Source organism: Colobus angolensis, unplaced genomic scaffold (assembly GCF_000951035.1).
Source record: "Colobus angolensis palliatus isolate OR3802 unplaced genomic scaffold, Cang.pa_1.0 Scaffold33, whole genome shotgun sequence".
NCBI classification, from domain to species: domain Eukaryota; kingdom Metazoa; phylum Chordata; class Mammalia; order Primates; family Cercopithecidae; genus Colobus; species Colobus angolensis.
In genome coordinates, this window is record NW_012116599.1 from 6,266,524 (window position 1) to 6,288,011 (window position 21,488).

Sequence of the window (21,488 nt, forward strand, 5' to 3'; positions counted from 1 at the left end):
CCTCCTGGGCTCAAGAAATTCTCCCACCTCAGCCTCTCGAGTAGCTGGGACCACAGGTGCATACTACCATGCCAGGTTAATTTTTGTATTTTTTTTGTAGAGACCGGGTTTTGCCATATTTTCCAGGCTGGTCTCAAACTCCTGAGCTCAAAATGATCCACCTGCCTTGGCCTCCCAAAGTGCTGAGATGACAGGCATGAGCCACTGCGCTCAGCCTAATGGTGTTTTTAAAAGTAAGATTTAATATTCTCCATATTTCATATCCATAATCTACAGATAACCTTTCCATTGTCCCAAATAAATTATCTACTCCATGTAGTCCAATGTCCACATAGGAATGCTCACGCACCAAGAATATTGCACATGATGGCATACTTATCCCTCTTATTCCTTACTGTTGATCAAAATGATACCCTGCTAAAATACTACATAAAACATACATTACCATAATGATTCCTCAAAATATTGTTTGCTCGTCACCTTTTTGTTTTGTTTTGTTTTGTTTTGATTTGGCCTGGAATGCTCTTCCATTTAACTCAGTAAGTCCAATCCCAGCTATTTAAACATTAAGTATTGAAATGCCAGCTCTACAAAGTATCCTCCCATCTCTCCAGCTCTAGTCAATGTCTTCATCCCATAAACTCCCAAGTTAATTTCAACTTCACTTAAAGCAGATAGCTCTTTCTATCTGGTTTCATGATAGTAATGTAGATTCCTTGGTTTCTTCACAAGGCTAGAAGCTCTTAGAGTATGAGATCCACTTGTGATGGTTATCCTTCATCACAAGAATAATTTCTTGAGCATAGCATGTGGATGGGTAGGGCCTGGGTAGAACTTCCATGGTCAGTCTTTACCAGGCCTTGGACATAAGTGACCATACGTGTACAGACTGGTTATCTTCTTTAAATAGCTTTGTTAAGGTGGAATTTACATAGCAAAAGCTTCATGCATTATTTGTGTATAGTTTGTGATTTTTAATAAATTTATAGGCAACCATCATCACCATCCAGTTTTAGAACACTTCCATCATTCCAAAAAGTTTTCTCATGCTCATTTACAGCTAACCTACTCCCACTCCTGGGAGCAAAGATCTGTTTTCTGTTTCTGTAGATCTGTCTTTTCCTAACATTTCATATAAATGGAATCACACTATATGTAGACTTTGGGTTTGATTTCTCTCAACTAACATAATGGTTTTGAGGCTCATCCGTATTATAGGATGAATCAGTAGTTTGTTTTTTGTTGCTTAATCATTAACAGTTGTTGAGCATTTGGATTGTTTATAGTTTTGTCTATTATGAATAACGCTGTCATAAAATTAGCATGCAAGTCTTTTGTGGACATATGTTTCATTTCTCTTGGGTAGATTCCTAAGAGTGAAATTGCTGTGTTGTATAGTAAATGTATGTTTAACCTTCCAAAAAACTGCATAACTATTTTTCAAAGTGGCCACACCACTTTATAATCCCATCAGCAATGTATGAGTATTGCAGTTTCTCCACATTCCTGCCATAATTCCATCTTTTTTATTATAGTAACTTAAGGGAATGTGGAGTGGTTTCTCATTGTGGTTTTAATTTGCATTTTCCTAATGATTAATGATGTTGATAATATTTTCACATGTTTATAACTCATATATCTTCTTTGGTGAAGAATATATTCAAATCTTTTGCCCACTTTTTAACTGAATTGTTTTCTACTTGATTGGTAAGAGTACTTTAAATATTCCAGAGGAAAATCCTCTATTAGATATTTGCAAATATTTTCTTCCAATCTCTAATGTGATTTTCATTTCCTAAATAATGTCTTTTAAATACTTTTTTAATTTTGAGAAGGTCCAATTTATCATTTTTTTTTCTTTGTGGATTGCACTTTTCCTAACATATGTAGAAGTATTTGCCTAATCTAAGATGACACAGATTTTCTTTTGTGATTTCTTCTAGAAATTTTAGAGTTTTAGCTGTTACATTTAGGCCTATGATCCATTTGGAGTTAATTTTTGGGTATTGTGTGGGCCCAAGTTCATAGGTTTTTTTCAAAAAGACATCCAACACTGCCAGCATTCTTTATTGAAAAGACTATCCTTTCCCCATTAAATTGCCTTAGCAATTTTGTTGAAAATCAAATGACCACATAGGGCGTCATTTCAGTTCTGTTCTGTTGATCTCTATGCCTATTCTTATACCAATAGCACACTGTCATGATTACTATAACTTTATAATACACTTTGAAATTAAGTAGTATAATTCCTCCAACTTTATTCTTTTTCAAAATTGTTTTGGCTATTCTAGGTCTTTTATTCTAGATTATAGGGATCAGCTTATCAAGTCTGTACCCCAAAATAGCCTGCTGAAATTTTGAGAGGGATTGTGTATTGAATTTATACATTAGTTTAAGAAAGAGTGTCATTTTAACAATATTGAGGCTTCCATTCCATGAAGGTGACATGTCAATTTATCTTAGCCCTGTTAAGTATTTTTCAGTGTACAAGCCTTACACTTCTTTTATTACATTTGTTTTGAATATTCCTAAGTATTTTATTCTTTTGATGCTACATGGAATGAAATTGGTTTCTCAATTTTATTTGCAGACTGCTAATTTGTAGTATATAGAAATATGTTTTTTTAAAAAAATTTGTATCCTGAGACTTTTACACTTATTAATTTTAGTTTTTATCTGTGTGTGTGTGTGTGTGTGTGTGTGTATTTTCCTTAAGATTTTCTACATATAAGATCAGGTATCTGTGAATGAAGAGTTTCACTTTTTCCTATTCAATTTGATGCCTTTTCTTTCGTTTCCTTTATTACACTAGCTGAAACCTCCAGTACAGTGTTCAATAGAAGTGGTGAGAGCAGACATTTTTGTCTTGTTTCTAATCTCAGGGGGAAAGCTTTTGGTGTTTTATGTTATGTATGATATTGACTGTAGGTTTTTTTTATAGATGCCCTTTATTATTACTAGATTGAGGGAGTACCCTGTCATTCCTACTTCCTGGAGAGCTTTTATCATAAATACGTGTTGGATTTAGAACAGTGCTTTTCTACATCTATGGAGATGATGCTATAGTCTGAATGTTTGTGTTGCCCCAAAATTTGTATGTTCAAATTCTAATCTCCAAGGTGATGTTATTAGGATGTGGAGCCTTTGGGAGGGGATTAGGTCATAAGGACAAAACTCTCATGAATGAGACTGTGCCCTTATAAGAGACCCCAGAGAGCTAGTTCTCCTTTCCAGCATGTAAGGACACAGCGAGAGGCCAAGAGGGTGCTGTCTATGAGGAAGCGGGCACTCATCAGACACAAACTGCCCGTGATGCTTCGTTTGTCAACTTTTCAGCCTCCAGAACTGAGACATAGATTTCTGTTGTTTATAAGTCACTCAATTTATGGAATGTTTGTTATAGCAGCTCAAACAGATTAAGATGATCATGTGGTTTTTGTCCTCTAGCCTATTACTATAGTGTTTTATATTAATTTTTTGCTAAGAGGGTCTTGCTATTTTGCCCAGTCTGGAGTGCAGTGGCTACTCAAAGATGCAATCATAGCCCACTAGAGCCTCAAATTCTTGGGCTCATGTGATTCTCCTGCTTCAGCATCCTAAGTAGCTGAACCTACAGGTGCATACCACAGTGTCCAGATATGAATTTTTAAGAGGTGGGATCTCCTTTACTCAGGCTGGACTGCAGTGGCACAATCACAGCTTGCTGCTCCTTGAACTACAGAGCTCAAGTGATCCCCTTACCTCAGCCTCCTGAATAGCTGGGACTATAGGTGTGTGCCACTGTGCCTGGCTAATTTAATTTTTTGTATAGACAGAATCTCACCATCTTACCCAAGATGGTCTCAAATTCCTGGGCTCAAGGACTCTCCCACCTTGGCTTCCCAAAGTGCTGGGATTATGGATGTAAGCCACTGCACCTGGCCTTTTTTGATGTCAAGTCAAGCTTGCATTCATGGTATATGATCTGTCCTTCATACATATTGCCATATTTGGTTTGCTAATACTTTATTGGGAATTTTTGCATGTTCACAAGGGATGCTGATCTTGTAATATCTTTGTCTGAATTTGGTATCGGGGTAATAACATCCTTGCAGAATAAGTGGAGAACTGTTCTATTTTCAGAAACAGTTTGTGTATGATGGTATCATGTCTTCCTTAAATATTTGATGGATTGACATCAGTTAATCCATCTAGACCTGGGCTTCTCTTTGTGGGAAGATTTTCTTTGTGGAAAGTATTACCTTTCTGTACTTGTTACATGTCTGTTATGGCTTGAACTGTGTCATCCAAAAAGATGTGTTGAAATCCTAACCCCCAGTACCTTAGAATATGTTATTTCAAAGGAGGGTCATTGCAGATGTAATTCGTTAAGATGAGGTCACACTGGAGCAGGCTGGGCACTTCAACCTCTAGGAGACAGGCAGGTTGAGGGAACAGCACATGTGGAGATGGAGGCAGAGACTGAAGTGCTGCAGCTACAAAGCCAAGGAGCGCCAAGAAAGGCCAAGGGTTGCTGAAAACACCAGCAGTGGGAAAGAGACAAGAATTCTCTCCTCTAGGTTTCAGAGGGAGCACAGCCCTGCCAACACTTTGATCTTGAGCTTCATGTCTCTAGAACTGTGAGATAATAAATTTCTGTTGTCTTACGCCACCTAGTTTGTAATACCTTTTTTTTTTTTTTAACAACAACCATATAAAATGAAGTCTTTTTGAATTTTCTATCGAGTCAGTTTTGGCAATTTGTGTCTGTCTAGGAATTTGTTCAATTTATCTGCATTGTCTAATTTATTGGCACAAGGTTATTTACAGTCTCTTACAATCCTTTTAATTTGGGTTGGTAGTGACGTACTGCTTTGATTCCTAATTTTGGTCTTTTTAATTTTTTGGCCAGTTTAGTATTGGCTCATTAATTTTACTGTTTTTTTCCAAAAAACAAACTTTTGATTTTCATTTTCTCTATTTTTGTTACTTATTTCATTGATTTGCAATATGATAATTATTTCCTCCCTTTGCTAAAGGTTTACGTTCCTCCTTTCTAGTTTTCAAGGTGGAAGTGTAGATTTGAGACTCTTTTTCTTGGTGTTTAAAGGACTAAATACCCTTTTGATCACTGTTTTAGCTGCAGTGCATGACTTCAATATTTTCACTTTCATTCATTTCAAAATACTTTCTAACTTCCTTTAGTACTTCTTCCTTGGCCCATGAGTAACCTAATTTCCAAACATTTGGGAATTTTCCAAATTTCTTTCTATTGTTAATCTCTAATTTAATTCCGTTGTAACTAGAGAAAATACTTTGTATGATCCCAATTCTTTTAAATTTACTGAGACTTATTTATGGTCTACCACAGGGCTATCCTGGAGAGTATACTTTTTTTTTTTTTTTTTTTTTTTTGAAGATGGCGTCTCTGTCTGTTGCCCAGGCTGGAGTGCAGTGGCGCAATCTCAGCTCACTGCAAGCTCTGCCTCCCGGGTTCACATCATTCTCCTGCCTCAGTCTCCTGAGTAGCTGTGATTACAGGCGCCTGCCACCACACCCAGCTAATTTTTTTTGTATTTTTTAGTACAGACATGCCCGACTAATTTTTCTGTATTTTTTAGTAGAGACGGGGTTTCACCATGTTAGCCAGGATGGTCTCGATCTCCTGACCTTGTGATCTGCCCACCTTGGCCTCCTAAAGTGCTGGGATTACAGACGTGAGCCACCGCGCCTGGCCCAGTATACTTTTTAAAAAGAACATCAATTCTGCTGTCATTAAGTACAGTGTTCTGTACATATCAGTTAGGTTGAGAGTCCTGTTCAAGGCTTCTACATACTCAGTGATTTTCTGCCTGGTTGTTCTATACATTATTGGGAGTAGGGTACTGAAATATCAAATTACTGTTGTTTGTACATTTCTCTATTCAATTCAATCATTTTTGCTTCATGAATTTAGGGTTCTGTTACTGGGTGCATATACATTTATAACTGTTATATCTTCCCAATGTATTGACCCTCTTATCAGTACAGAATTTCTGTCTCTAGAAATATTTCTTGTTGGCCAGGCACACTGGCCTGTAATCCCATTTGGGAGGCCGAGAAGGGTGGATCACATGAGGTCAGGAGTTCGAGACCGGGCTGGCCAACATGGTAAAACCCCATCTCTACTAAAAAAAAATACAAAAAATTAGCCAGGCATGGTGGCGGGCACCTGTAATCCCAGCTACTCGGGAAGCTGAGGCAGGAGAATTGCTTGAATCTGGGAGGTGGAGGTTGAAGTGACCCAAGATTATGCCATTGCACTTCAAAAAAAAAAAAGAAAGAAAAAAATATTTCTTTCTTAAAGTCTGTTTCATCTGATATTAGTATAGCCACTACAAATCTCTTATGGTTCGTGTCTGCATAGTCTACTGTTAAGTATCGTTGGTATTACTATCATTATGGTACATGAACCAGTTTCTCACTTTTACAGTTCTTAAATTGAGATCTGAATTATTTAATTTGCAAGCTTTTCTGTAACAAGAAAGCTATAAATTGATCAGCTTTACACATATTTTGGTACAGTTTTGGGTAAAACAGTAATCAATACTTGGTTCATTAAAAGCAATTAGAAACCTAAACAAGCTTCTCCCTTAAAAAGATGATCCAGTTGTGTATTTGTTGCATGGTGTTGTTGCCTGATGTTGTCTCACTTTCAGGCTGGGTTCTGAAATCTGAGAATGACACTTGTCTACCTTCCTGCCAGTTCCAATCCTGGATTTATGAACTGTACTAGGGTTGTTACCACCACTCCTCTGCAAGTACATCTTAGAAACACTCATTTAAGTCAGGTGGCTTAATCATAGGTATTGCTGCTTTCCCTGTAAGCCTTAGATAAAAGTTAAAATTTATTTTATACCATTCAGTGTCTCACATAGTATGCACAATGTGCAGTGTTGCCTTGTCTCATCATTAAGATACATACTTTTCAGCATTTAGAAATCATTGTTTTATATGGTAATGTAGTGATTACATATATTTTAAGTTAAAGAATTTATTCTGGCATTGATTCTTTGGTATTTTTAAGCCTTGCTCAGTGAAAGGATGCTGCTGCTGATTGCTTCATATGTTAATATTTAAGATATACAATTATTATCCAAGTGGTTTGTCAATTTAAATGGGATATGAGCATGTTACAACATGCTCATTTCAATAAAAACGTTTAAAAAACCCAGTCTGCTCAACAAATCACATAGGGCAAAAGAGAAGGTCATTTTTAAAAAGGTAGGTATTTTTTTCTACCTATTAAATGTCTTTTACCTCTTAAATGTCTATGACAATTTTCACTGATATTTGAAATATAACATAATTACCTAAGAATATTCCTGTCCCTATATATTGCTACATTTCAATGAAATTATTGAATTGAGACTTCTCGATTTGTGGCTCCCTTAAAATCACCTCTGCATTTGATGTATTATAAGGACAAGAAAATGATGCAATTATAGAAAGGTGTATAGAGTGATGGAGAACAGAAGATAGGATTAATATTAATTGAATGGATTCATATGATAGTGGATCAGAAGGATAAATGAGGACTTCTTCCTTTTGAGAAATTACACATTTTCCCCTCTAGGGAAATACAGAAAATACCTCTATAGGCAATTTACTTTTCCCCGCATTCATTTGACTTTTCATTTCCAGAAATGCAGTTTCTCATTGTCAGCTGAGCTTTAGGAGGAGTATATTGTTTTTCTAGGAAACGGGTAACTTACGAGTCTTAAAGAACACATACAATTTGCTAAGAATTTTCTTTGTCACTTGAAAGTCATATGTAAACCCACACCTATACATGAGCCACATTTTCACTTAAATTTCAAACTCCAAAATAAATATTCCTATGAAGAGTTTTAATACACAATGGCAAAAGATAAACTCTTCTGGTTTAGGCAGTTTTTGTTTTAGCAGACTATCTAAATACAGCTGCTACAACTTCCAATAAACAAAGAGCAACACTAAACCACCTGTATTCGGATATTCGGATTCCTTCTTGGAAAAAGAGCACCTTTACCCTAGCTAACAGAAAATTCCATACCAAATAGTAAGTGGGTTTTTTTTGTTTTTTGTTTTTTTTTTTTTTGAGACGGAGTCTTGCTCTGTCGCCTAGGCTGGAATGCAGGGGCGAGATCTCAGCTTACTGCAACCTCTGCCTCCCGGGTTCAAGGATTCTCCTGCCTCAGCCTCCCGAATAGCTGGCATTACAGGCGCCCACAACTATGCCTGGCTAATTGTTGTATTTTTAGTAGACACAGGGTTTCACCATGTTGGCCAGGCTGGTTTTGAACTCCTGACCTCAGGTGATCCGCCCGCTTCAGCCTCCCAAAGTGCTGGGACTACAGGCGTGAGCCACCCCGCCAGGCCTGTTGTTGTTTTTTAAATAGAGACAAGGTCTCACTACGTTGTCCAGGCTGGTCTCAAACTCCGGAGCTCAAGCGATCCTCCTGCCTCGACCTCCCAAAGTGCGGGGATTACAGGAGTGTTACCGTGCCCAGCTGTAAGAGAGTTTTTTCATATCATATTAAATAGACATAGCATTGCAACATTTAACTTAGCCTGACTCCTACAGCTGAACATAAAACTTGCTCCCGATAGCAAACAATTAAAATGGTATCAAATGATCTAGTAATCGAAATTCTATTAACTGAAATACGAAACACCTAAAGCCCTCAAAATGGGCAAACGCTGCGTGGTGCAGTCCCAGACCCAAGCTTCTGGGAGTGAAAGGTGTACCCGCAACCTTCTGGCTGGCTCTGGGACTCTGCGATAAACCGCCCTCTCGCCGTCTGCAGATAGCTCCTGAAGCGGGAGAGTGTCTTTCCCACCCTCCGCCTAACAGGCGGTATCTGACCCTTCCAGGCAGCGGCTACCCAGCCTGCGGCTGCGCTGGGGCCCAGAAGGACGAAGCTTCCCGGCAGAGAATCTGGGCAGAGGCTCCCGCTGGGGAAGGCGGCGGGACCCACTCGCTGCTTCTCCCCTCGTCGTCGGGTCCCTTGAACGCAGGTCGCTTGTTTGCTTTACGCGTTGTGAGCAGCCAGTGGCTATTTATGGCAGTAAGGAGTATTGTTATCCACACTTCACGTGGAGCTTGGAAGACAGGGAGAGGGTGCACAGTCTCCTTACTGCGCTCTGCAATGGTCCTGCCCCACCATGCCCTCGCAGCCCCCTCGGGGCAGTGCCGCCGCACGCTGCCCGCAGACGGCAGAGCGCGGGCGCGCACAACTGGGCATGCGCCATGGCCAAGCCGTCCGCTTTAGGGCCCTCCCCTCCCGTACCGGCCCCGAGGAACCGGGAACGCCCGGGAATCGGGAACGTGCGTGATGACGCACGTGCGCGCGAAGACGTGAGGACGCAGGCGGGTCGTAGAGAGCGTGAGTTTCCGCGTCTGTTTGGTCCGGCTCCTGTCGTCGGTTCTGAGAGGCGTCTCTCCCTGTTTTCCCTGGCCGCGGGAGTTGGCCGCCGGGCAGGGGCTGCTGGGCGGAGGTCGGCGCCTCCCAGGGGGCTAGGGCGAGGGAGGCATGGCAGGGTTGGAGGCACAGCCTCCCCGTCCGGGGCAAGTTCGAGAGCGGGGAGGGCGTTTCCTGGGGCAACTCCGCCGGGGTCCTGTCGACTTTGCCCCTTCTCCGCCGGACCGCACGGGAACGACGTGCCCACACTCGGAGGAAGGGCGAGTTTAAAGGGTTCTCGAGTTTTAAAGGGCTGAGCAAATTTAAAGGGTTCCTTTTGAAAGCAGAAAGTTTGAAGTGAAGTTGCGTCAGCAGCAGAGCGTGCAGTTTCAGGTGCTCTCGGGACAGCTTTCAGCTTCTCAGAACAAGCTTAACCCTCACCGCAGTAATAACTTTTATTAGGGGACAAAAAATTCACCAAAGTAAAACCCTTTCTGCCCAAACCTAAAAACCTTTGGATAAACGTTTGCAAGAAACGGATCACAGCCTTATTTGTTTTTCTAAACTGAGCATAAACTCTTTTGAAGACTCAGCGTTACTGTCAAAATGAATGATTGCCTGCCTACTTATGATTCAGTTATCGAGGTGTTTAGGTCTCCTTGCAGTACACTCAGTGACTCCCAGACTTTTTTTTTTTTTCTCCCTTTGAAATTGCTTGTTAGAAGGCTTTATCTAATTTCTCACATTTGTGTGTCTTCTTGAGGTGGTTCTAATGAACTTTAAAGTCTTCTGATTTGCTGGCGGGCCTGCCATCGCTGTGGAAAGCAAGTATTCTTTCAAAGGAGAATAGAAGTGCGTTGATTTCTAAATAGTCCCAATAGGACACTAGCATCAGCATCACTTGGGAACTTTTTGGAAATGCACATTTTGGGATCTTACCCCAAACTTACTGAATCAGAAATATGTTTTAACAAGCCTTCCAATTGATACCAGTGCACCTGGATGCTAAAGTTTGAGAATTACTGGCGTAGTGATAAAACCCATTGTGGAGTCACATATAAAGGAATTTGAATTGAAGTAATTCCTAGATGGAGAAACTTGGACATGTTACCTCACAGGGCAGGAATATGAAGATGCAAGAAAAATGTTTAACACCAAACACATAGAAAACCCCCAAAGATGTTATTAAATAACTTACTAGAACTGCATAAAGTAAGTACATAGTTTGTGCTGGAAGGATTCTTCAGCGGGGTAGATACGAGTTGTAGTGCATGGATATTGGGACCACTGCTTAGAGGGTATTTTGTTTACCTCGGGATTCTCAATTCTGTGTAGTCAAGGTTGTTGGATGCAGGATGTTCAGTTAAAAGTTAAAGCAGTACATACTAATGCTATTGTGGTTGTGGGATTTTTAAGAATAACGTTAGTATTTATGTTGAGTAGTTTTTAATTCGTTGACCTTCTGAGCTCTTCAGTTTTATTTGTTTATTTGGAGACAGAGTCTCTTTCTGCCGCCCATGCTGGAGTGCAGTGGTGCGATCTGGGCTCACTGTAACTTCTTCCTCCCGGGTTTAAGCGATTCTCCTGCCTCAGCCTCCCAAGTAGCTGGGATTACAGGTGTCTGCCACCACTCCCAGCTAATTTTTGCATTTTTAGTAGAGGTGTTTGCCAAGTGGTCTCGAACTCCTGACCTCAGGTGATACACCTGCCTCGTCTTCATTTTAGTTATACCTTGTTTGACCCAGAATTTGGTAGAGACCAGAGGTAAGCACTAGTTTTGGAGTTGAGAAGTATTGTGACATAGTGACTTGCAAGCAGAATCCAAGGCTGAAGATGTTTCTGTCCTTATCTTTGTTTCCCATATGTCATACAGCTGCACGGTAGCAAAGATCTCATGTCTACTTTAGATACCTCCCTTTTCAGGAAGGATCACAGGAGTGCCCTCAACCTGCTGTGTTTTTTAGGTGCAGTGTTTTCTTACAACTTTAATTCCTTCAGGGGCCCATTGTAGGGGGAAAAAGAAATATTCAAGATTTAAAGCAGCTGCTCTAAAGGCTACGTTCACTGCAATGTTGAGAAGGTCAGTGCCAAACCGTGGCCTACACATGTTTTGATTAGAGCACACTGCTCCCAAGGCTACACCATGGCTCCTGGATATTGAGAGTTTTCAGGTGAAACATGAGTCACTTTGGATGGATTATTCTGGAAATAATTTCGTTAGCTCTGCCGCCAAATTGGCACTGCCCCATCATGAAATGTTTATTTTTCAAAGGCATCAAATTTTGTTGTTGTTGTTGTTGTTCTCCCTATCGGAGAGGCAGATCGCTATCCGTGGTTTTGGGTCAGACAAGTCTTTCTGCTCTGAATCTTGCGTCTGCTACTTAGTGATTGAGTCCCTTAGGCAAATTAACATCCTCCCCACTTGAATTTCTGTAAAGTAGGAGTCAGGATGTGCTACTGCAGGCCATTGAATTAAATGAAATAACGCATAAAACATGTTTTAGGTACAGAGGCTCAGTAAGTATGTGTCGGACAAAGGGAAAAAAGGTATTTGTCACCTCAAACCTAACTTTATGCCATTCATTTTGTAATATTTTTATAAATGAGGTAATTTTATTACCTAACTGCACTGCTTTTCTTTTTAACCATAAAATGCTGAAATGGAGTCAAAGCTTTCACGTTATTGTGAATGAGAAAAAACACTTGAAAAAAGTTGAAACTTTAACGTGGAAAAATACCATCTTCAGTTTTATCACTGTAACAGCAACTTCTAGCAATTGTTTTGGATGTTTACAGGAAGGTAAACATCCAAAGGTCAGGGGATGAGTAACAAAGTATCTTCAGTTAGTTAATGGGGACAGTCAGCTAGAGAAGGGGACACTGTCACAGGAAATGAGACCTCACTGAAGGTATGCATCAAAGGATGAGAAAATGCTGTTAGCCCTGAAATTGCTAATATTTTTTAAAAACACAAGTTCTTTTTTTTTTTTTTTTTTTTGGAGACGGAGTCTAGCTCTGTCGCCCAGGCTGGAGTGCAGTGGCGCGATCTCGGCTCACTGCAAGCTCCGCCTCCCGGGTTCCCGCCATTCTCCTGCCTCAGCCTCCCGAGTAGCTGGGACTACAGGCGCCCGCCATCTCGCCCGGCTAGTTTTTTGTACTTTAGTAGAGACGGGGTTTCACCGTGTAGCTCAGGATGGTCTCGATCTCCTGACCTCGTGATCCACCCGTCTCGGCCTCCCAAAGTGCTGGGATTACAGGCTTGAGCCACCGCGCCCGGCCAAAAACACAAGTTCTTAATAGCAAAGTGAAAAGTTTTACAGTCCATTTTTAATAAGGGATAACAAAATTCTTACATGTATTTTTGTGTGTATATATTGCATATGAATGTATGAGTGCAGAAAATACTTGAAAGGACTCACACTAGGTCATAATGTTTATTTGTCAGTATATTGGAATATGGGGGTGGGGACCAAGTATAAAAGGAAATTATACATTTATGGAAAATTAGATACATATATATGTAAACGTTGTTTAAAAAATCTATTAAAAACAAGCGATTCTTTAAAAGGTAGATTTCCTTTTATGTTACAATTATAGCCATGTAAGCAGTGGTCCTCATATCTTTTTTCAACAGGGAGCCTCTTACAGAATCTTATCTGTAAAACTCAGGAGCCGAGAAGCTTTAAGAGCAGTGAGGTTGAAGGGCACAGGCTCTCGGTCCTTGGCAGCGATGCTAGGAGGTGTGCCTAGGGAACCTAGGATTGTGAGGAGCTGAACTTGAAGCTCTGTGGTAGAGCAGAAATCCTCAGGGCATGAGCTATACCTAAAAAGTAATGGTATTAAGAATTCTGGTAAGTGGGATTCACAAAGTTGTTCTAAAGACAGTTTCCAAGGTTGTCGCCATGTCACCATATGGATGGCTTCTCATGCAGGGGAGTGAGTGATTATTGAGAAAAAAAAATCCACCTGACCCATATTTTACAAAGTAGGATTCTGTGCTCTTTTTTGAGGAATTAGCTTTTAAAAAAATCCCTCCAAGTTGTGACAGCTGTATCACTATTTAAAGTTATTTGGCATTTTAACTGACTGTTGTTTAGGATTACAAATGACTCAGGGAAAAAGAAACAGGGAGTCAAAGGAAATGTATTACTTGTGTTTATAGCCCTGTCATTTTTTTGTTGTATGGAAGCAACTTCTCTATATTTATATGATAAAGTGTTTTTTTTATAGAGAGTTAATTTTCAGTTAATGAGCCTTCATAAGAAAAACAATTTCAAATTTTAAGTATTTGTTAGATTGTTATTAACAGTGATAGTGATATTACATTGTCTTTTTCACACATCGAAGAGGATTTCCTGGTGACAGCTGGAGCTTGGGGGAGGGGGAGTTACTTTCAATCAACCAGCTGCTTTGTGGCAGTATCATGATGGTGATATTGGAAAGCCCATAGATAATTTTGGCTGTATTCAGGGAAGAAAATCTATCAAATTTCTGGGAAGCAACAGATAGTGGGCAAGAGCCCTTTGGGATCTAGGTGATGGCCAACTAACAATGTATGCATTCAGGTTTGCATGTTGAAGTTACTTCATCTAGTTTCTTGGACATTGTTACATGCACCTCATAATTACACAGCAATAGAATCTAGTTCTAAGGGCAGGAAAGGCTGATTAAGGAGAGGAAAGGAGAGTGAAAAACTTTGGTGATGTGCTACACGCTTTAATATAATACCCTATTTCATCTATTCTTGATGGTGATTCTAGGATGTAAGTGGAATTTTTTTCCGTCTATGGATAAAGAAACAGAAGCTCTACAGTACCGATTATATGATTTGCCCAAGGCCACATACTAGTATACAATGGCATCCATATTTGACCCCAGATCTTCTGGCATTAGCTCCAAGAGTGTTGTCATTACACCAACAGCTGTTTCTCCAGGTGTTAACTTGCTTATGCATTTTTAATGCAAAGTCACAATATCAGAATAGTAATGAATGAAATAAATATAAATGTTACTTACAATGACTTCAGTTTTATAAATAATATATAGGGGGTGTGTGTGTGTGGACTTGTGTGTGTATATATGTGTTTTGGCAACTACATATAATTTGGGTTTTTTTTCCTTGAGTAAAAAGTCTCTTGGGCAATACTGTGAAAAAAATTTCACTACCTTTTTTTAAAAAATATATTACTGATACCAGCAATATTGCAATTATGTGTGTTGCAATGAAGCAGTTATGATTCTAAATTTGAACAAGTCGAGGAATGAGTTTTGTGCACACTGCCCATGTAGTTCCCTTATCCTAACATATTGAAGGAAATTTCTTTTTTTTCTTTCAAGGCATATTCATTTTTCATTCATTTATTTATTTTTTTGAGACAGAGTCTCACTCTGTTACCCAGGTTGGAGTGCAGTGGTGTGATCTTGACTCACTGCAGCCGGGACCTCTTGGGCTCAGTTGATCCTCCCACGTGAGCCTCCCAAGTAGCTGGGACTACAGACATGTGCCACCACACCCAGCTAATTTTTTTTTCTTCAGCTTTTAAGTTCAAGGGTACATGTGTGGGATGTGCAGGTTTGTTACATAGGTAAATATGTGCCATGGTGGTTTGCTGCATAAATCATCCAGTCACCTAGGTATTAAGCCCCACATCCATTAGCTATTGTTTCTTCCCTGCCTACCACACCTCCCTGACAGGCCCCAGTGTGTGGTGGTCCCCCGCCATATATCCTTGTGTTCTCATCATCTGGCTCCCGGTTATAAGTGAAAACATGCAGTGTTTGCTTTTCTGTTCCCATGTTAATTTGCTGAGGATAATGACTTCTAGCTTTATCCATGTCCCTGCAAAGGACATGCTTTCATTCCTTTGTATGGCTGCATAATATTCCATATGTACAACATCTTCTTTATCCATCTGTCATTGATGGGCGTTTAGGTCAATTCCATGTTTTTGCTATTATGAATAGTGCCGCATTGAACATATGCATGCACGTATCTTTACAATGGAATGATTTCTATTCCTTTGGGTATATACCCAGTAATGGGAATGCTGGGTCAAATGGTATTTCTACCTCTAGGTCTTTAGGAATCGCCAGTCTGTCTTATGCAATGGTTGAACTAACTTATATTTCCACCAACACTGTAGTAGCATTCTGTTTTCTCTGCAACCTCGCCAGCATTTGTTGTTTTTTGACTTTTTAATAATACCCATTCTGGCTGGCATGAGATAGTATCCCACTGTGGTTTTGATTTGCATTTCTCTAATGATCAGTGATGTTCAGCTTTTTTTCATATGTTTCATGGCTGCGTGTATGTTTTCTTTTGAAAAGTGTCTGTTCATGTCCTTTGCCCACTTTTTAATGGGGTTGTTTTTTTCTCCTAAATTAAAGTTCTTTGTAGACTCGATATTAAACCTTTGTCAGATGGATAGATTGTAAAAATTTTTCCCATTCTGTAGGTTGTCTGTTCATTCTGATGATAGTTTCTTTTGCTGATTAAACTCTTTAGTTTAATCAGGTCCCATCTATTTTTGCCTCTGTTACAATTGCTTTCTGTGTTTTCATCATGAAATCTTTGCCCATACCTATGTCCTGAATCGTATTGCCTAGATTTTCTTCTAGGGTATTATAGTTTTGAGTTTGACATTTAAGTCTTTACTTCAACGTGAGTTAATTTTTGTGTGTGATATAAGGTTTCAGTTTTCTGCATATGGCTACCCATTTCTCTGAGCACCATTTATTAAATAGGGAATCCTTTCTCTATTTGTTGTTTTGTCAGGTTTGTCAAAGATCAGATGGTTATAGGTGTGTGGTCTCGTTTCTGAGTTCTCTAATTTGTTCCATCTGTCTATGTATCTGTTCTTGTACCAGTACCATGGCTGTTTTGGTTACTGTAGCCTTTTAGTATAGTTTGAAGTCTGGTAGTGTGATGCCTCCAGCTTTGTTCTTTTTGCTTAGAATTGTCTTGGCTACTTGGGCTCTTTTTGATTCCATAAAATAGTTTTATCTAAATCTGTGAAGAATGTCAATGGAAGTTTAGTGGGAATAGCATTAAATCTATAAATTACTTTGGGCAGTATGGCCATTTTCATGATATTGATTCTTTCTGTTCATGATCATGGAATATTTTTCCATTTGTTTGTGTCCTCTCTGATTTCTTTGAGCAGTGGTTTGTAGTTCTTCTTGAAGAGGTCTTTCACTTCCCTTGTTGGCTGTATTCCTAGGTATTTTATTCTTTTTGTAGCAATTGTGAATGGGAGTTCATTTATGATTTGGCTCTCTGATTGCCTGGTGTTGGTGTATAGGAATACTAGCAATTTTTGCACATTGATTTTTGTATCCTGAGACTTTGCTTAAGTTGCTTATCAGCTTAAGAAGCTTTTGGGCTGACACGATGGGGTTGTCTAGGTATAGGATCATGTCATCTGCAAACAAAGGTAATTTCACTTCCTCTCTTCTTTTTGAATACCCTTTATTTCTTTCTCTTGCCTGATTGTGCTGGCCAGAACTTCCAATACTATGCTGAATAGGAGTGGTGAGAGAGGGCATCCTTGTCTTGTGCTGGTTTTCAGGGGGAATGCTTCTAGCTTTTGCCCATTCAGTATGATATTGGCTGTGGGTTTGTCATATATGGCTCTTGTTATTTTGAGGTATGTGCCTTTGTCATATATGGCTGTTATTATTTTGAGGTATGTGCCTGTGTCATATATGGCTCTTATTATTTTGAGGTAAGTGCCTTTAATCCCTAGTTTTTTGAGAGTTTTTAATATGAAGGGATGTTGAATTTTATCGAAGGCCTTTTCTGCATCAATTGAGATAGTCATGTGGTTTCTGTCTTTAGTTCTGTTTATGTGATAAATCACATTTATTGATTTGTGTATGTTGAACCAACCTGGCATCCCGGGATGAAGCCAACTTGATCAAGGTAGATAAGCTTTTTGATGTGCTGGTGGATGCAGTTTGTCAGTATTTTGTTAAGGATTTTTGCATTGATGTTCATCAAGGATATTGGCCTGAAGTTTTCTTTTTGGTTGTTGTATCTCTGCCAGGTTTTGGTATCAGCATAATGCTGGCTTCATAGAAGAAGTTAGGGAGGAGTCCTTCCTTTTTGATTGTTTGGAATAGTTTCAGCAGGAATAGTACCTGCTCTTCTTTGTACCCTGGTAGAATTCAGCTATGAATCCATCTGGTCCTGGCCTTTTTTTGGTTGGTAGGCTATTTGTTACTGTTTCAATTTCAGAACTCATTGTTAGTCTATTCAGGGATTCAATTTCTTCCTAGTTCAGTCTTGGGAGGGTGTATGAGTCCAGGAATTTAGCCATTTCCTCTGGATTTTCTAGTTTATGTGCATAAAGGTTAGCAGCTAAGTGAGCTCTTGAGGTTTGGGGAGACTTGGTAGATCTGGAAAACTCTTCAAATTAACGCTCTGAGAACCAGCTCCAAAAGTTGTTGATCACATAGTTTCTCAGCACAAGTTTTAAATTCCAGGGAAATAGTTATTATTCCAACTTTGGTCACTATCACCTTGGACCAGTATTAGAAATGGCACCCTTGATTGATAGCTGCCCCCCCGCCCCTGCCCCCCACCGAAGACCACATCCAGTGGGAGTGAGAGACAGATTCCTGTTACTGAAGGAATGAAGTATTGATGCTATGCAGGCAAAAAGCCCTGAGCTGTTCCCTATCACTTAATAATTTGTGGACATCCCATGTGGTTTGTGGTAATATAACATATATTTGAAGCGTGGCGTGCTTTTTCCCTCTTTTCACTAGTTGTTGTGCAGGGAAGACTTCAGTTACATAAATAATTCACAAACATTTCTTACACAGATTAATTTAAATGGGAGCAGGGAGCGGTGGTAGCTCTCGTTTTTTCATTGACTTTAGGTAGACAAAGAAATCTGGTGCAGAGTAAACCTGAGAATGGAGCTATTTAAATCCTATTGAAGCAGCGATCATGGGATGCTGGCATTGCTGTTCCCTGTGTGCCTCCTGGTTTAAAAACCTAGGTCTGAAGGGCTGTCAGTTGGAGAACTTTAATGAGCCCTCATTACACTAAACCTTGTGGTCTCTGAGAGAAGAAACTGGCTTATGATTGATACTGGAAATCATAAATGGCGATGGGTCAGAATTGGAGTTGGCACTAATTCACCTAGCAGTAGAGCGAAATTTAAGGTTATATACAAAATCTGGTAGTTTCATTTTTTAGCCATTTTTTTATGTATAAATATAGTCTAATCATTTTCGTTTATGCTATGTAACACTTCTAAAAGGTGGAGAAAGAATTTTGCCAGCTGATGCTGACTTTTTTTTTTCCTCCTGAAATGGAGGCTCATTAAATTCTCAAATCATCAGATAATCTTGACAGAGATCCTGGTTTGAGATTTTACATAAAGCTTATTTAAATGAAAACATAATTTCTGCTTTCAGGTTGCTTCTCTGTATTTGTTATACTTTTAAAAAAATGTATGTGTAATTTAATCACATTATGCAGTTTTAAAATGTAGGGTCACAAAGTCATGGAAAATGTTAATTAGTTACTATGTTGTCAAAAACATTTTAAAACTATTTTAAGTCTTATTTGTTTATATGGGCAAAACCACTATCATGTCACAATTTGTAATTTTGTGTAATAAATATATATACATAATCCCATTTAATCCTTGTGAAACCAAATGAGCCTATGTTATCTTCTTTTACAAGTGAAATTCTGAAGGTTAACTTTCCTAAGGGCACGTGGCGCAGAGCCAAGGACCATGCCCTTAACTGCTGTCTTATACTGCATATGTTAATATTGCTACCCCTGTATATAATTTTGGCAAAAAGCACTGGGACATTTCTTTTCCCAAAGCCCATCTCTTTACTTTCAGTTTCCTGACAACTTCTTTATATTCTGAAACTGTTAACATGTGTTGTATTATCCATCATCTTGTGCTTCTGTTTGCTGTGAATGTGGCAACAGCTCCTGTATTGCAGCAGTGTGCCCTGTGAAGCCGTTTATTTTTTACGTCTTAGAGCAGCCTGACAGCCTTTCGTGTTGAATTCAACAAGATTGCTTTTCATTTAACAAAGCTGAATGTTGCTTTCTAGGTGAAAAATAATTAAATGCTTTTAAAGATATATTTGATTAACAGGAAGCTGATCTGTGTAAATTAATTATAACTGTAATGATGTCATAGCCTTGTCTTTTGTTATTAACCAGGTAATTGACCAGCAGTTTAGAAGCTTATTGTAACTGACAGTTAGTAGTTTGACCTTGTGTGCTGTCTGGAAGTGAAACATGCGCAATGAATGTAAATGCAGTTTGTTCATTGAGCTGCATGTGTTGTCAGAACATCTGATCTTGGGTTCTTGTTTTTATTTTTCCATTACTTCTTTGTTGAAATTGGTGGTCAGGATTATATACTCACAGTGAATATTATACTTACTTATCTTACTGAAAGCATCTGGCCAAATGTAAATGTTGCTTGTGTCCTTGAATAACTATAATCAGACATGAAACCTTGGCACATTTAGGACATACAGTCAAGTAAACAAATGCCAAAATTAAATGAATCTCATTTTTAAAGTTTGTATGAAGGATAGTAACACAACTTTTGATAGAGAAATCAGAAGAAAAATAGGGGCATATTTGATAGAGAATTTATTCCCTCTAATTCTGATTTGTCTGAGAAAATTAAAAGCATGTGGTATATTGAATATTTGAGTAAGGAGAACTTCTAACTTTTGTAGGTTTGATTAAAGAATGGAAGTGTAGGCCGAGTGCGGTGGCTCACACCTGTAATCCTAGCACTTTGGGAGGCCGAGGCGGGTGGATCACCTCCAGTCAGGAGTTCAAGACCAGCCTGGCCAACATGGTGAAACCTTTTCTCTACTAAAACTGCAAAAATTAACCAGGCGTGGTGGCGAGCACCTGTAGTCCCAGCTACTCAGGAGGCTGAGGCAGGAGAATTGCTTGAACCTGGGATGTGGTGGTTGCAGTGAGCTGAGATTGTGCCATTGCACTCCAGCCTGGGCAACAAGAGTGAAACGCCATCTCAAAAAAAAAAAAAAAAAAGGGAATGGAAGTGTAAGAGTAAAACATGGAGAACATGCAGTAGAAGTGGGATAATAATGACTGACAACCAGCCATTATTAAATGGTTAAAAAATATGTAAGTACTATGAATGTAAGTAAATATGGCATTTTACCTTCAAAAGTCCTGACCTTTGCTTGTGGAAGTAGTTGTCAGGATTGCATCTTAGGAATTTTTGTCAAGTAGTGGAAGGAAGGTTTTGTCAAGTAGTGGATGGAAAGTTGTTAACTGCATGTGTGGATAGGTGTAGCTTATAATGTACTCTGAACTGGGGTAACTGATAGATGTTTGAAATGTATAAAATTGTTCATTTTGTGAATTTCTGTGCAGTTTGCCTCAGCAGGGTGCAATTTTCTGCATGCATCAAAAGTGAAATTTGTGCTTTTGCTCAAATTATTTCCTAATATACAAGTTGCATTTGAGCAAATTTTTTCATTTCAAAACAAGCATTATAGCAGAGCAGAATGGAGCATACTAATTACTTCTATATCCCTAAACATTATTGTATTTTATGTCTCTACGGTAACAGTACATACATGCTATTTTCTTTCTTTAAAATACCTTTCTTTCATCCACTTTTTATCTTTCAAAGCCTGACTGGGGTGAGGAAACTTCCCTAAGGTTTTCTCTGAATTAGATTGACTTAACATTTTCAATATTGATGTGTATTTTTACATTATTTGCCCATTTCCAAAAAGTATCTGTTTTAGGTGACATAAGACACAAGCTTGTAGTAAAGAAAGAAAACACCAACCCAAATGGTTGAGTGGCTTTCAGCAGAGGGAAGCATATTCATTTACTAGGCAGACTTAAGCTTTTTCTAGCTCTGATGAGATTTTGCATGAGAAACATTGTCTGAATGGTGCTTCACAACAATATAAAGATGATTCTTTGGGTGAGACCTATGTCAAGGCCTCTAATATTAGATTATATCTCCGCAAACATCATTCTACAAAGAAAACATGATATGAACTGACCATGCAGCTTCCAGTGATCTGGCAAAACACAGGGACAGT

At 39.1% G+C, this 21,488-nt stretch overlaps 1 protein-coding gene across 1 annotated transcript in view; it reads left to right on the top strand.

Annotated features, from left to right (window-relative positions):
• Window positions 1-9,235: 9,235 nt before the first annotated feature.
• Window positions 9,236-21,488, top strand: part of RHBDD1 (rhomboid domain containing 1) — a 155,284-nt gene continuing 143,031 nt past the window's right edge. Inside the window, exon 1 of the mRNA XM_011951930.1 lies at window positions 9,236-9,386. The gene's annotated coding sequence lies outside the window, so the exon portion shown is untranslated. The remainder of the gene's footprint in view (window positions 9,387-21,488) is intronic.